Raw genomic sequence first — 15,941 nt, forward strand, 5'->3', positions numbered from 1 at the left:
TCTCTTCTGTAATTGACCTAGGATATAGGAGCAGATGTTTTACTCTTGAGCTTGCGGTACAAACATATAGGGTATAACAGATGGGATATATTTACAGAGCTCAGCCCTACAGTGAAATAAAGATTCCCTCTTCTGCTTATTAGTGACTTCAGCAAACCTAACTGTGTTCCGGCCTTAGGGACTTTCTGTCTGTCCTTCTGTTTAACTGTCAGATAATACCAGGTTTGTGCTGTTATTTCAATGCAGGGAAAAAACTGTCATGGGTCTTTTATATTAAAAGCACTGTAGGGTGGGAAACGCTTTTCCCAGCTTTTGTACACTCACAACTCCTATTGTACAGCCTCATATATTGTATTTCCTCACTTGCGCATGTGCGAGAAACGGTTACGAGTAACTTAGAACAATTACAGGGAACACAGGATTTTAATGATGTAGCTCAAACAAGGACTTCACTGAAGAAAGTAAGTGTATGACTAAACGCCTGATAGCGAGGGGATACCGGCCAGAAATGGTGCAGAACGTGGCTAAGGAAGTGGCTGGGGTGGACAGACAGAATGCTTTGAGTACCAAGCCAAAAAACAGAAGAGATGATAAAACCTTGTTCATTACAAAATACTCCACTGAGTTTTATGAGGTTTGTGCCATTATTAAAAAAATATTTCCCGATGCTATATGGTGACAAAGCACTAAAAGAAGTAGTGGCAAAAGGGTTTAAATGTGTATATTCAAAAAACATAACACTGGGTACTTTATTATCCCCGACCCAATTGCCACCCATACAATAGCCCACATCATGGCTTAGTGTTCAGGGAACATATAAATGTGGAGATGGAAGGTGTAAGGCCTGCGATTATATTGTTGAAGGAAAAGAATTCTATTCTAGTATATTTAATTGAATGTATCCAGCATCATTGCCAATATATAGGCATGACCAGCAGACATGTACGTACCAGAATACGGGAACATCTAGGCTACATCAAAAACAAGGTCACCTGTTCTGCACTGTCGAGACATTTTCTTGAGACACATTCAGGGAATGTTACCACATTTAAATGGAGGGCTATTGAAGTTGTTAGGAGGCCCCCTAGGGGAGGTGACAAGGACAAACTTCTGGCCAGACAAACGTTTTGGATTTTTAAACTCAGGACTCAAATACCTGAAGGTTTTAACTCAGAATTTGACTTGATTAATCATTGGCAATGATTATTCAATTTAAATCTATATACATATTGTGGCCCTAAAGCATTACTGTTCCTTTAAATCCCAGACTAATTTGGTACCCTTTACATGTTCTGTTTTGAACCATCCGTGGCCTGTATCCCCTCCACCTTCATCCAATGTCATATGTCTATATACTTGCACATATATGTGTGCTTGTGCATATACACAACTCTATATATAGTGCTATTGGTAGACTGCACATATGAGATAGAAACATTTCCAGCACCCATACTGCTTTGTCTGTAGATTGGTTTAGGCTTTACATAGTAGTTTGTCCACTTTATATATGGAAAAGGGATATAGGTAACAAGTAATAGATGCATATATTTGCAACATGCACCTATAAATTATTACATCTATTATAAAATGTATCCCTTCACTATAACAAACGCATATATATATACATATACATTTTTGAACAGTAAGATTATGTACATATTAGATTACTTTTATCTCTTATTAGGATACTTATATATCTTTTGTCTCTGTTATATCCTGTTAGGACAAATGTTCATTTGTATATGGCATCTTATGTTAACTGTTCTTTTAATAGCGCATTATACAGTGTGTATGCCATTTTTGTTCTTGTCCTTAACGACATAATATTTGCAGAGTCTAATGTCCTGAACAAATTGTTACATGTTCTTCTGAATAATATGTTATGCTTACCTAAGTTTTAATGTATATGCATGTTATTGGATCTATAATGTTAACCACCTATGTATTGTTCCACACCAGCTCTAACCTTACATACCTGATTCTATGTGTCATGTACTTTCCAGCATGCCATGAGTTAAATGGGAGGTTCTATCAATTCCCCATCTGAACCAATGAAAGAGAGTAACACCCTTTTTAAAACTACCCTAATTCAGTTGTTAGTTAGGTTTATGATTACGGCCACAAGCCGAAACTAGTCTAACCCCTTTACCTATGTTCTTATTTCCTGTGCTGTGGGATTTTATCCTTTTTTGAATAAATTTTGGACTTTTATCTTTGGAGGAGGTCTGCGCTCTTTCTTTTTTACAATAGGATTTTAATGATGTCACAGATGATGACAATGGGGCGGAGCTACACGGACATTTTAAAACGGCAGCTGGGGGGGAAAGTAAGTGATTTAACTTGAAAACGAATTATCGTTAAAAACTGGCAAATATTTGGAAAAAACGATCTAGGACAACTTTATAGATATATGTTTAAAACTATTTTTGTGTTGACTGTCCCTTTAAACTTTTTGAGTCAACAGCTCCTACTGAGCATCTCCAAGGCAGAACATAGTGCGATCTGCGATAATATCGCAGAAAGTGGAGCCTGCCTGCAGAAAGAATGGCCAGTTCTGTTAAGCACAGAATTTTCTTCAACAGGATTTTTTTTTTTTTTTTGTGCAGTGCAACCGGCACATTTTTACTTTTAAATTATTGGCTAATGGCTGCTCTGCTCATAAAATTGATACTTTTTTTTTAGATGCTATATCTTAATTGTTACTTTTAGCCCGCCAGAACGGCTTCTGCTTCTGCGACTGAGAGGTAAGTGCAGCCAGGAATGCGCAATTCATATCCGCAGGGCATGTTTTTCTTTTTACATTTAGGGCAAGCAGAAGGGGTAAAAGCTTTCACGGTAGTGTGAGAAGAGAGCATGAAAATAAGCTAGCGCTGCGTGCACATTCACAACAACCGCCTCAGTTTTAAGTACTGCTTTGAATAATTTGCTGCCTGAGAGACCGACGGTTACTAGTCTGTGCTATAAGCTTACTACCAGTGCACTGTTTGACCAGACTAGCATTGCATTTTACCAGCCAGTCTGCCATGTGCCCCCCAAATATTATTCCTTCTCTGGATCCCAGTCTTGCCAATAATATTGCAGGAGGAGGTGGTGGCCACTAATCCATTATTTTAATATCACCGCGCTGCAGCCGTTATGTTTGCAAAGGAGTCAATGTGCACCGTGCCTCCCTTTCATTCCTGTAACATCACAGCTCATTCTGACATTGTAATTAGGAAGGGAAGTAGCTATGTGCACGGTTCAGGTTCAGTATTAAATAAATGGGCAGCTTTCACTTTCACCGGTAAGTTAATTGTAAAAGGTATTTGCCTGCTCTATGAGCACTTTCAATTAGTTTCATCAGAGAAATCACCAGGCAACCACAATAATATATAGTTTTAAAATAGCCTTACATATGCCTGTTATTGCATGAAATTCTCAACAGCAGAGAGTCCCTGTTATTGATAGTCTGTTTGTTCTGGGGTAGAATATATAAATTACTGTGGTGGCAGGGGCTATTCTCAAACTTTATTACGTGTTATTGCTCACAGGAGGGTACTGACAGGCTACCTACTGCAACACCGACAGCTAGCAGAGAAACTGATATTGTACAGCAAACTGCATACCAGCTCTGCCCTGTTTTATTGCAATTCCAGCACACTTTTTATGCTCCTTCTATACAGATCGTTATCTGCTCTGAGAGGAGGCTTTCAGAGTTCCGATCAGTCACAACTACAGTGATTAATAGCTGACTACTGGGACTCAGTAAGGAGACGCAGTGTTTTCTTTTTGTTGTGAGTGATCGGAACTCTGAAAGCCTAAACTTTGCAATGGGGGTCAAGTGGATGTCAGACCCATAAAACACAGAGTATAACCATCTATATACTAGAAGATGGGTGCCGTAGGAATTTACTTTAGGATCTATGTTGCTATAGCAACCACTGACACTGATCTGTTAATCGGCATAAAGGGGCGGCACAATGCATTGAGTGACAGCTAACTCTGCTGCCTGCGCGTCTTCAGACAGAGAGGATAAAGCTGCAGATTAACTGATGTGCATACGATCAGAAATACAGGTCGGTTGTGGACTCCACTTAAATTTTCGTGCGCAGTGGAAGTTATATATATTTTTAAAATTAAAATATCTCAAAATGCCTAAAAAATATGTAACAGATGCATATTGAGAAAAAAAGATAACTTTAGATGCACAATGAGAATGTTGCAAGATGAAAAACGACTATAATGTCCCTTTAAAAAACTTTCTTGATATATTGTAATTGTCTTTTATTGTCCAAACAAACCCTATATATATATTTTGCTTCTACACACTCCATACGTATCACCTGCCATTTATATTCTAAAAATAAAACACTGCAGCTGGGTTTAAGTCAACAGCAATGCACTGCACTGGTGAGCCAATGGCAAGAGACAGCGTGTGTAGCCACCAGTCCCCTGCTAGCCCAGAGAAGTGCATTTCTGCTGAAAATATGTGCATGATTTTCAGCAAAAGATATAAAAAGAACAAAGTATATTTGATCATAAAAGTGGATTTAAGTGTCTTAACCTTTTAAAGCCGTTATGCCGTTCCATTCCGTCATAATTAGACTGGGCTTTAAAGCCGTTATGACGGAATGGAACGTCATAACTAACGGCTGTCCTGAAGCCTTCTGTGCTTCAGGGATTTAATCGCGGTCTGGAGGGCGTTCCTAGGATTGTAGGGACGCCCCCCAGATGCGATCCAATAATTGAAATCTCGCGATCGTATGCACGATCGCGTAGTTTCAATTTGTCTACATCGGAACAGTTGTTCCGATGTAGGCACTTTAACCCTGTCACGAAAGGGTTAAAGGAACAGTAAAGTCAAAATTAAACTGTCAAATTTTAAATAACTTTCCAATTTACTTTTGTCATCAAATGTTGTTTTGTTCTGTTGGTATTCTTTGCTAAACCTATGTAGACTAATAGGCTGATTTCTTAGCCTCTTCAGGTATGAACAATTTGTGATGCTACATGTGAAAGTTTACCATGTTTTAAAGAAATGTTTTATTTGTTTATTTTGTTCTAAATAAATGTATGTTACAACTGAATTTCATTTAAAAATGACCTGCAGAAAAATTTTCACTACAAAAAATCTCATCGCAGAAAGTGAAAAAAAGTTCTGCCTCTGGGCTGAGCATGTGCAAGAATTCACAGACTAAGCGTACATGCATTTGCTGATGGCTGTCACATGGTACGTGTATGCATTTGTGATTAGCTGATGGCTGTCACATGGTACGTGTATGCATTTGTGATTGGCTGATGGCTGTCACATGGTACAGGGGGAGTGGAAATAGACAAAACTTTTAAAATTGTCAGAAAAAAAATCTACTACTCATTTGAAGTTCAGACTAAGTGCTATTGCATTGTTTTGTTATCTTGCATTTGTTGATTATGCATATCTACTGTGTTTACTAGTCCTTTAATCAGTTGTGGTTTTCAAAGAGATACAACACTAAACCTAAGTGAACAAATATAAAATACTTTTACCAAAAATCACCTAATATACAATATACATAATACAATCTATTTTACACTTACCCATCTGTGTGACTAACGCTGCTGATTGGGTAACCAACAGTTTCCGATTTGGACCACCATTTCTCTGTGACTCCTGTCATACTTTACCTGTAGATTTAACCCTTTCGTGAGGTTTAAACACATAGATTTGCAGGGTGTATAGTGATAATACTACATGATCCTGTCACTTTGTCACTACAATGCCCTGATGATATAAGAGTGTAACTATAGATATATACACCCTGGCACACTCCGCTCTCTGGGCTACTGAACTGATGGAATAATCTAGTTTAGCAGATCTCTTGCTAATAATTTATTATGTACAAATGTGTTACTATATTATGTTTACAGCAGCATTCAGCCTGTTGTGTAGTGCCCTGTATATTGTGCAGCTTTACACCGTCCCTTTATTTGTATAAATGAGACAAGAGAAAGTGATGCTAATTTAGCCCATGCTCAGTATTTAGTGTCATTGGCTGTTATATGTGATCAGGTACAGACAATACATTGTGTCTAATAGCACCTTATGTCATTTACTGCCTCTGTGCTCTATACTCCCCTATACATTATCCTTCCCTATCTCCCTTCTTACCTTATCTACCCCTCCTTCCCCAGCACCTATTCCTTCCAGTTACTCAACACCTTGTGCTGATTGTCACATTCTCCCTATTTGTGTATTCTCAGATAATATTGTGTTTTGTTTTATATTCTGTCCCCAGAGGCAGAACTTTTTTTTACTTTCTGCGATGAGATTTTTTTAGTGAAAAACTTTCTGCAGGTCATTTTTAAATAAAATAACATTTTAAATTAGACATTTCTATGATGACATCTCAGATCACTGTATGTTCTGCCTTGGGGTTCTGTCTGTTATTAACTGTTTGTTTTATATCTCTTGTTACTTTACTGGTCTGTGTTTTATTAATATCTCTCTGTTTCCTTTTGTCATGTGAATGTATATGTGAATATATATATAACACATTAGCAAAAACCTTACTTTAACCCCTAAAGGACCGGGAATTTCAGACTAAATCTTCCCCAAAAGACCAGAGCATTTTTGCCATCACTACATTTAGTTGAAATGGTTTTTATTAAGTGCAAAAATATCATAACAGAATGAGCATACATAGAATAATTCTGGGCCACCAAGGACCCAACCCACACTGGGCTTAACAATATGAAATGACATATAAAGGCTTGTGAGGAAAAAAGGATTAAGGGACCCAGTCCGGAGCCAGGCCCCCAGCACCCCAGTTGCACTTTTTCTTTTTTGATAAGAACAATACAAAAGTAATAAAAGGTATACATAAAGAAAAAAAAAAGGAAAACATATATAAATTGAACAGTAATAACAATAATAAACCTGTCAGAATGCTGAATGCTCTGCTTTCGGCCTCTTATCTCTGGATGTCACAGCCATATCTCTGTCTGTGCTATGGTTTGTATCTACAACTACCTCTCAGTCTCTCTCTATTATGTGATTTAACAGGGGTTGGTATTGGCTCCCCCCATTATCCAGTAGAACCAGATTTTCCCAAATGAGTCCATCTTATTTTGTAGGTGGGCAGCTGTCTCATGCATAGCATACATTCCGGCAAGTTTGTTGGTAATCTCCGGCCAAGTTGGTACTCCCGTCTTCCAATGTTTGGCTATTAAGGTTCTAACTGTGGTGAAGATTATTCTAAGAAAGGTGTTTATGTGAGAGTTGTAACCCTGGGTTCTAGCATTTAATAAGGCCTGTGGGGCACTAATGTTTATACGGTCTCCAATCAAGTTGGACAAGAGGTCTGAGGTCTGATCCCATATATTCTTAACCTTGGGGCACTCCCACCACATATGTATGTATGTACCCTTGGTCCCGCATCCTCTATAGCAGAAACCGGAGCCTCCCTTGACAGAGTGCGCCAGTCTCTCGGGTGTTAAGTACCAACGAAACACCGACTTCAGGCTATTTTCTCTTAGATCTGCATTCAATAAGCCCCTACTTGCCTCGAATGTTATAGTGTGCCATTCCTCTGTTGTTAAATCAATATTCAAGTCTCTCTCCCACCTACTAACAATGGGTGGCTTATTCTTTATGTTGGATGATTGTATCGCGTGGTACATATGTGAGATAGCTTGTTTGGGTCTGTGATGTGCGCTACACTGTTTCCCAAGTGTAGTGGATTGAATTCCTCTCCCCCCAAGAGTGTAAGAATGGACAGCCGAGGATACCTGCAAATACACAAACCACTGCAGGGGTAATGGTTCTAATTTTCTTTGTAATTGTGTAAATGTGATCATAGAGCCTTGTTGCATAAAATCTGCCACCCTGTACAGGCCTTTGTTCTCCCATTTGTCTATATGTATATGATAGTCTCCCGGGAGTATGTATTTTAATGGCCTCTCGAGAGTATTTTGTGATACCAACTTGTGAAAATTTATTGACTTATGCCATTGTCTGCAAGAGGTCAGTAATGCTTGTGGCGTAAAACCCCCTATGGTCTTCAGCGTCCCCTTCCTCCATAGTACATCGTCTGGTGAGCTAAGTCCCCCCATGGCAGCTTCTAAAGCAGGCCATACAATATCGCAGTTTCGTCTCCCCAATATTGCAGTCTGAGTGAGTGAGTTATTCCGGGAATTCTGGCATGTTTACCTCCCCTCAGATAAGAAATTAGTTTGGATTGGATAGTATCTAAATCTTTGTTGGGGACCTCGATTGGTAGTGTCCAAAAGAGGTAAAGGAGTCTAGGCAAAATGTTCATTTTGATCGACGATAGTCGCCCATACCACGAAAAGCCACACTGTTGCCACTTCGTGATGTCCTGTTTTATAGATTTGTATAAAGGGGGATAGTTGGCTTGGTAGAGTCTATCGAAATTAGGTGTCAGCTTGACCCCCAAATATTTCACATGGTCATATACCCAGGAAAAATCGAAATTAATCTCTAGTAGTTTGATAGTGGGCCTTGGGATAGCGATGGGGAGGGCTTCGCATTTATCCACATTAATCTTATATCCTGAGATTGTGGAGAATCTATCCAGGATGTCATAGACAATGGGCAGGGAGCTAGTCGGCTTAGTCAGGGTCAAGAGGACATCATCTGCAAATAGTGTTAATTTATGGGACTTTCCCCCTATTTTGAGGCCCCAGACCCCAGCCTCCCCCCGGATGTACTCTGCTAGTGGCTCTATGCAAATGGCAAAAAGCAGAGGCGACAGTGGGCACCCCTGTCGCGTGCCGTTTAGAATATTGAAAGTGCAAGATTGGTGACCAATCGCTCTCACATATGCTGTAGGGTTGGAGTATAATGTATTTATTGCTGAGATGAAGGATCCCCTGAACCCCATTTCTTTTAGTACCGCCATCATATATCCCCAATCCACCCTGTCGAATGCCTTCTCCGCGTCAAGAGAGAGGAGCAGAGAAGGCACTCCATGACTCCCGAGATAGTCTATCACCGACACCATCCTTCTTATGTTGTCTGGGGCTTCCCTATCCTTAATGAAACCAACTTGGTCTGGGTGTATTATAGTGGGAAGAATGTGTTTAAGTCTGTTAGCTAGGATTTTTGTGATAATTTTGACATCCTGATTGATGAGGGATATTGGCCTATAGCTAGCGCAGTATTTTGGGTCTTTCCCTGGCTTGGGGATAACTACTATTTTAGCCTGAAGCAGGTCCTTAGGTAGCTCCCTGCCCTCCAGCATGTGGTTTGCTAATTGTGTGAGGTGTGGGATTAATAGGCCTTCAAACATCTTATAGTATTCACTCGGTAAGCCGTCAGGCCCAGGAGCCTTGCCTGGCTTAAGTTCTTTAATGACTTGTGCCACTTCCATCGCCGTGATTTTGGCATTCAAGGAGTCCCTATCTGTCTCTGTGATTTTCCTCAAATTTGCTTTGGTAAGGAAATCATTAAGTGAGGTTTTGGTGGATGTGCTCTGGGAAACTTTTTTACCATCGTACAGCACTCGATAGAATGAGGCAAAGGTATCCACAATCTCCTGTGGCTGTCTAGTCTCACCACCATCGTCCCGACGTATAAGGGGTATAGACACCGCCGCATAATTATCCCTAATCTTTTTGGCTAAGTACTTATCGGGTTTGTTGGCGTAGAGGAAGTACTGCGTCTTCAGTCTATGGGCATATTTTATCGATTGATTATTAAGGATCTCGTTGAGCTGACTACGATTTTGATTTAGTTGTTTTAGGGTGGACCTGGCTAGGGTTAGTTTATGTTCCCTCTCCAGACTCTCAATGTCCCTAGTTAATCTCTCTAAAGTCAAGTTTACTGTCTTTTTAAGCTGTGCTTTTTCTTTAATTAACAGGCCTCTAATTACAGTTTTATGGGCAGCCCAGACTGAGATTGGATTGCTGGTGGAGTCCCGTTCAAAGCCCAATATTCTTCCATTGCCTGTGTCAATTTGTCTTTTGTCAGTGGGTTTTGGAGGCAGGATGGGTCAAATGTCCAAGTCTGTGTTCTATTGGGGTTTTTTATACCTTGGAGTGATATCTGTGTAATGGAGTGGTCTGACCAAGTGCATGGGTGGATTTTAGCTGACAACAGCATTGGACATAAAATCTGACTGATCATTATGTAGTCGAGTTTGGAATAGCTATTGTGCGCTGTCGAATAAAATGTTGTGTCTGTTGTGACCCCATATAAAGAGTTCCAGGTATCCACCAGAGTATGTGGAGCTAGTGAATTTAAAACTGCGCCCGCTACGTTCTTTAAGTGGTTTAGTTTTTTAGAGGGGTGTAGGGGCTTGGCATATTTGAGTGCTTGGAGGTCAATATTGAAATCCCCCGCTAAAACTATCCTGATTTGTGACCAGCCCGTTAGTAGTCGTGTGATTTCCCTGAAAAACGCATCCTGCTTCTCATTTGGGGCATATATATTGCAAAACAGGACATCTACGCCTTGAATCTGGCCCCTCACCAACAAGTACCTTCCTTCTCTGTCTACAGTCGTGTCAATGTGTGTAAAGTGTAATGATGTATGTAGAAGTATCGACACCCCTCTTTTTTTTTTCCCCCTGCAGTGGAATGATAGTGCTGGTAAAAGCCTCTGGACCAATATTTGGGGAGTTGCGGTTTAGTAAGATGGGTTTCCTGTAAATAGATCACATTCGCCTGGAGGCGTTTGTAATGGTTAAATGCCGTGCGTCTTTTAGCGTCTGAGTTTAACCCTCTCACATTGTGTGAGACTAAATTAATCGTTGGTAAAGCCATTAGTATTTACTGGGATACCTGTGTGACTAACACTTAAAGGCAATAGATGGTGAGAGTGTGGGGAATGCATGAGCAGGGGTTCTAGGTCTAGACAAGTGTCATTTACTGTGAGGTTAATGCAAGATAGGCTGGAGACATCTCTTCTATCACATCTGACAGGTACATAAAAATAGGTTGGCAGTAAAAAACAAAACAAAAACTTAACTCTAAATTGAACTAAAATAACATTCTGAACAGTACAACAGCTAAGCATAAGCCTATAAATAACAATGGGTTGTGCAGTAGTTCTAATGGAAACATGTCTAGAACTTTCAGAGTATAGATATGGATACCACTAGTATTTATTAGAAAAGTTATACAAAGCGGGCTCTAAAACCCACTCATGGATAAGTAATAGATAGAATTTTTGACAACATTACCTAGCAGTCCAGTTCATGGTTTCACTTTTTTCTTTTTCGCCACTCTGGACCACCTAGGCCTACTCGCCGGGGTCCGTGGCTCTTTACCTATGGAGCGTTGTGGTGAGACAGTGTCCTCAGGAAGTGCTGGTGTGTCTACATTTAGATATTGACATATTTCTGGAATGTCCTGTGCTGATTTAATGGTGAGCATCTTATGGTTGTGGGAGATATGCAAAGCAAAAGGATATCCCCACCTGTAAGGAATATTTTGCTTCCGTAGTAGAGATGTGAGGGGACGCAGAGCATATCTTCTCTGTAGGGTGCGGGCACAAAGGTCCTGAAAGAATTGAATAATTTGTCCCTGAAACTTGAAGGGTTGGTGTCTCCTGGCCGCCGACATGATGCTTTCCCTGTCAGGGAAACGCAGCATCCTGACTATAACATCTCTGGGTGGAAGGCCCTCTTTTGGTTTTGGTTTCAGGGCTCTATGAGCTCTCTCCATCACGAAGTCTGTGTCTCCTTCACCGCCTGTGACAGCCTTAAAGAGGCGTAGCAGGTATGAGGATAGATCTGTGGCTTCTACCGTTTCTGGAATCCCTTTTAGCCTGTTGTTATTCCTTCTGTTTCTGTTTTCTAGATCCTCCATTTTATCCTGGAGGTCCAGAAGTTGTTGTTGGTGGGATGCAATGGATTCAGAGTTAGTCGCTGTATTTTCAGCCAGAGTTTCATATTCAGACTCTACCGCCTCCACTCTATCCCCTAGCTCAGATAGATCTTGTTTTATCTCAGCCAAACTAGTCGTGACTGAGGAGTGTAGGCTATCAATTTTGTTCATCAGCTTCTCCAGTCCCACTGCCATATCTTCTTTAGAGACAAGGGTGTGAAGATCAGCTTTTGTCATGCCCCCACTATTCTTTAATGTGTCCATTGTGTTCAGTGTGGATGCGTGGTGTCCCTCTTCTGACTCCTCACCAATCTCCTCTGTGATCAGCCCTTTAGTAGACCTTAAATAATTATCTAATGCGGTGGATTTTAGGCCCTTGTCAGATTTGTTGAGTTTTTTAGCTGACATGCTGGCACTGGCCCGGCAGATGCCACAGGGCCCTTACTGACGCAGTAGATATTAGGGTTATTATACAGGAGACATACAAGGGCCTTAAAAAAATGCAGCAGGCCTGCTTTGTGTTAAAATACTCCTTTGTTCACCTAGTAGTGTTGAGTGTGATAACCCCGGTTCAAGCCTGTAGTGAAACTAATGAAAGTCCCTCCTGATAACTCAGGGTAATGAGCAGGGTCTCTTAAGGTGTTAGGTGTGACTTGGGTTTTGATTTCTCAAAACTACATACCGCATCTGCAAGTCTTTATAGCTACCGCTGCTGATGGAGCCCTTTTGTAAATCGTTCAGTCTCCCCACTGCGGGGAAGCTGGCTGCTTCTGTTTCACTCACTCCTGTGAATCGATTGGAGCTGTATGGCGTCTGCGATCGCGGCCGGGATTTGGCCCCGTGCCAGGCAGTGCAGTGTGCTGCTCCGTTCTTCTATCTTCCGGCTGCTTCTGAGTATCGCTGGGGAGATCCCGGCTACCTCTCGATAACCGGTCTGCACAGAACAGGCAAAGGGACTTCAGCCGGGTCACAGCTAGTCTCCCTGTTGATCTGTCTGTAATGGCGCGTGTGCTGCTGCGCGGCAAAGGAGAAATGTGCGTAGCGGCTCCCGGTCCAGTCTGTGGTGTTCTCCGCCGTTGCTTCTGAGATTACTCTGCAAAGAGTGTCCGCTTACTTTGTAGATGCTTTTAGACTTCAAATAGAGCTTCTAGACATGCTTTTCTGCTAGTTAGCTGTTATTACTGCACAGAGCTACCAAGTTAAGCTGCCATCTTAGAGCTTGGCTAGACTCCGCCTGCCATCACTACATTTAAACAGAAATAGAGCCTTGTTTTTTTATATATTTTTTTTATTTACCTTTATAAAACTATATATTTTTAGTAGACAACCCAAAGCATTGATTTAGGCCCATTTTGGTATAGTAAATACCACCATTTCACAGCCAAATGTGATCAAATAAAAAAACTTTTTCACAAACTTTGGGATTCTCCCTAAAATTATTTACATAGCGCTTGTGCAATCATAGCATAAATGGTTATAAAAGTTTATTTGGATTCCCTTTTGTTCAAAAATAGCAATTATACATGGCCATTGCTTTTTTGGTAATTGCAGCTGGGCACCACACTTTTACTATTCCCAGCAGTGAAGGGGTTAATCAGATAGCTTTAGTGTAGAAATTGCTTTCCAGTCTGAAACTTCCCACCCCCTGACCCCTCCCAAACAGCTATGTTTCCTCCTCACCCCCACTGGTCGCCCCATCTAAGGTACTGGCAGACAGTCTGCAGCTTTAGACCATTTTTTAATTTATTATTTTCTTCAGTGTAAGATTAACCCCTTACCTTCCCGCCTCCCTGATCCCTCCCAAAAAGCTCTCCAGCCCTCCACCTTTTAAATAATTTCTGCTACAGATAATGTTTAAGATAAATATTTCAAAATGTAGCGCAATTTTGCTAAATATATTGTTTCCGAGAAAAATTACTTACTACCTGTCCCTCTGGAGTTTTGAAATGGCCGCCAGCCCCCTCCTCTATTTCGTCATAACCCTTTTTCCTTCATTCTTCTTCTGCAAGAAACTTCTCGTGCCTCCGCGTTCCCGTTGTTTGCGCATGCGCAATGCGCCGATTTTAGTGACCTTTTGAAGCAGGAACTTAAAATAACCGTTCAGTATCCTAGCGGTTTCTATATGCGGCGGACCAGTTGGCTTCTCTTCATCTACCGCCGCATATAGAAACCGCTAGGATACTGAGCGGTACTGATGATCCTGAATTCTGCTAATATGTATCAGAATATTTGTATCAGAACAAAGGGCTCAGTGATGAGAAATGTCTATACAAAACCCATACATACATTTCTGTGAGGTTTCCAAGATATGAATTACACAACTTCTCTGTGATACGGCTCTCGCTGTAGTTGCCAAGGGCTGTTTAACTTATTACTTGTCAGTGCCTTGTTAAATAATTTCCCAGTCTTGCTGCTCTTGCCAATAATTTGCCAGTCTTACTACTCTGGCCAGATCTGTTATTCATTGCATCCCATTGGATTTCCAATACATGTTAATAGGACATAACAGTTAATGTGCCGGGGCTACACTATAACGCAGCAACTAAGAACACTACACATTAACCAAAAATGTTTTTACCCAACAACTGCCATCAGCACTACGTGCCCATGCCACTGCTGATCTGAGTTTACATGGAGGCTTATTGTTATGTGTGCCCCATGCACATTTTTATTTTTTATTTTTTTCACTAAGCAAAATGTGTTGCATTTGCATAAGTAAAACAATTCAATATAGATATTCCAAAACCAGGCTTTTATATTTCTTAAAGTAGTTTCATGGTTTTGGATACACATGTAAGCTCTCTAATCATGTTTATGTCTACCACACAAAGTTCAAAGCGTTGTAATGACAAAGTTGTGCTCATCACCCTATCCTAAAGATGTTTGATGAGAACGCAATCTGTGATTACAGATATTTTTGTATTTTTTTTATTTTTATTTTCCCCTTGCACATTAATTGATACTACATAGTGTGTACCTACCAATAGGAGCCCAGGCTAATTTATAGATTGGCACTAGGTACGTGCACATGGTGCTGATTGAGAGCTATAGCAGCCTTTATAAACACACTACATTACAAATAGCTCTACACCCCCAATATATTGATTACTTTCATATCCTTTTATATTGACAAAGAAAATTTGAACATATTTATAACCAGAATCAATTCAAGTTTTGTATAAAACCCCGGTATTCATCTTCTAATGGGCAACTCTATATACACAAGCAGAACAACACTATACATAGATATGTGACTCTACCAAATTCCTGGGGTGAAAACTATTGTATAGAAGGAGGTTATTCTTATCTGTTTCTTTACAGTGTAGATCAAACTCTAGGAGTCTACCTGCTTTGATGACTTTAGGAATTTGGTAGAGTCACTCCCCAGGAGTCAGTTTCTCAGAGTGGATAGAATTGTGAGCACTAGCGACAGGAAGATACATAGATTTAAAGAAATGAAGGAGAAGTTTATAAATAGGGGATACCCGAATAAACTATTGGACAACACTTTATCTAATCTGGATAAAACTGTGGGCAAGAGTACTGATAAGAACAGGGATAGAATGGTTTTTGTTAGCCAATATAATCCACTTAGCAACAAAATAGCTAAATTAATACGCCAGAATTGGCACATTTTGGAGGAATGTAACAAGGGAGTGATACAATTTAAAGAACCACCACTCATGGCCTACAAAAGAGTTAAGAGCTTAAGGGATCAGCTAGTAAAGACAGATGTGGGTACCATGGGAAAAATTCAACAGACCCTTACAGGTAAAAAGAGAGTAGGTACTTTCCCTTGTTACAATTGCATGAGTTGTCATTCGATCATTAAAGGAGAAAATTTCCATCACCCACAGAGTGGTAGGAAATATATGATCAAAGGTTTTTTTACGTGTGAGACAACTCATGTAATTTACCTCATTAAATGCCCTTGTTCTTTGGTATATATTGGCGAGACTACCCGTAAGGCTCGTGACCGCATGAGCCAGCACAGATCAAACATTAGGTGCAAAAATAAAGAGGCCCCTGTTTCAAGTCATTTTTTAGAGAAGGGCCACAGTGTCAGTCAGATGAGGTGGCAGATCATAGACCATGTAGGCCCCAATAGAAATGGTATGGATAGGGAACGTCTC

The 15,941-nt window shown here is 40.5% G+C and overlaps 1 protein-coding gene across 1 annotated transcript in view; it reads left to right on the top strand.

The window, feature by feature from the left end:
- Positions 1-5,107: 5,107 nt before the first annotated feature.
- LOC128659967 (zinc finger protein 850-like) overlaps positions 5,108-15,941 on the top strand; it is a 161,557-nt gene continuing 150,723 nt past the window's right edge. The window contains exon 1 of the transcript XR_008402492.1: positions 5,108-5,209. The gene's annotated coding sequence lies outside the window, so the exon portion shown is untranslated. The remainder of the gene's footprint in view (positions 5,210-15,941) is intronic.

The sequence above is a fragment of the Bombina bombina genome, chromosome 5, assembly GCF_027579735.1.
Source record: "Bombina bombina isolate aBomBom1 chromosome 5, aBomBom1.pri, whole genome shotgun sequence".
In the NCBI taxonomy this organism is placed as follows: Eukaryota; Metazoa; Chordata; class Amphibia; order Anura; family Bombinatoridae; genus Bombina; species Bombina bombina.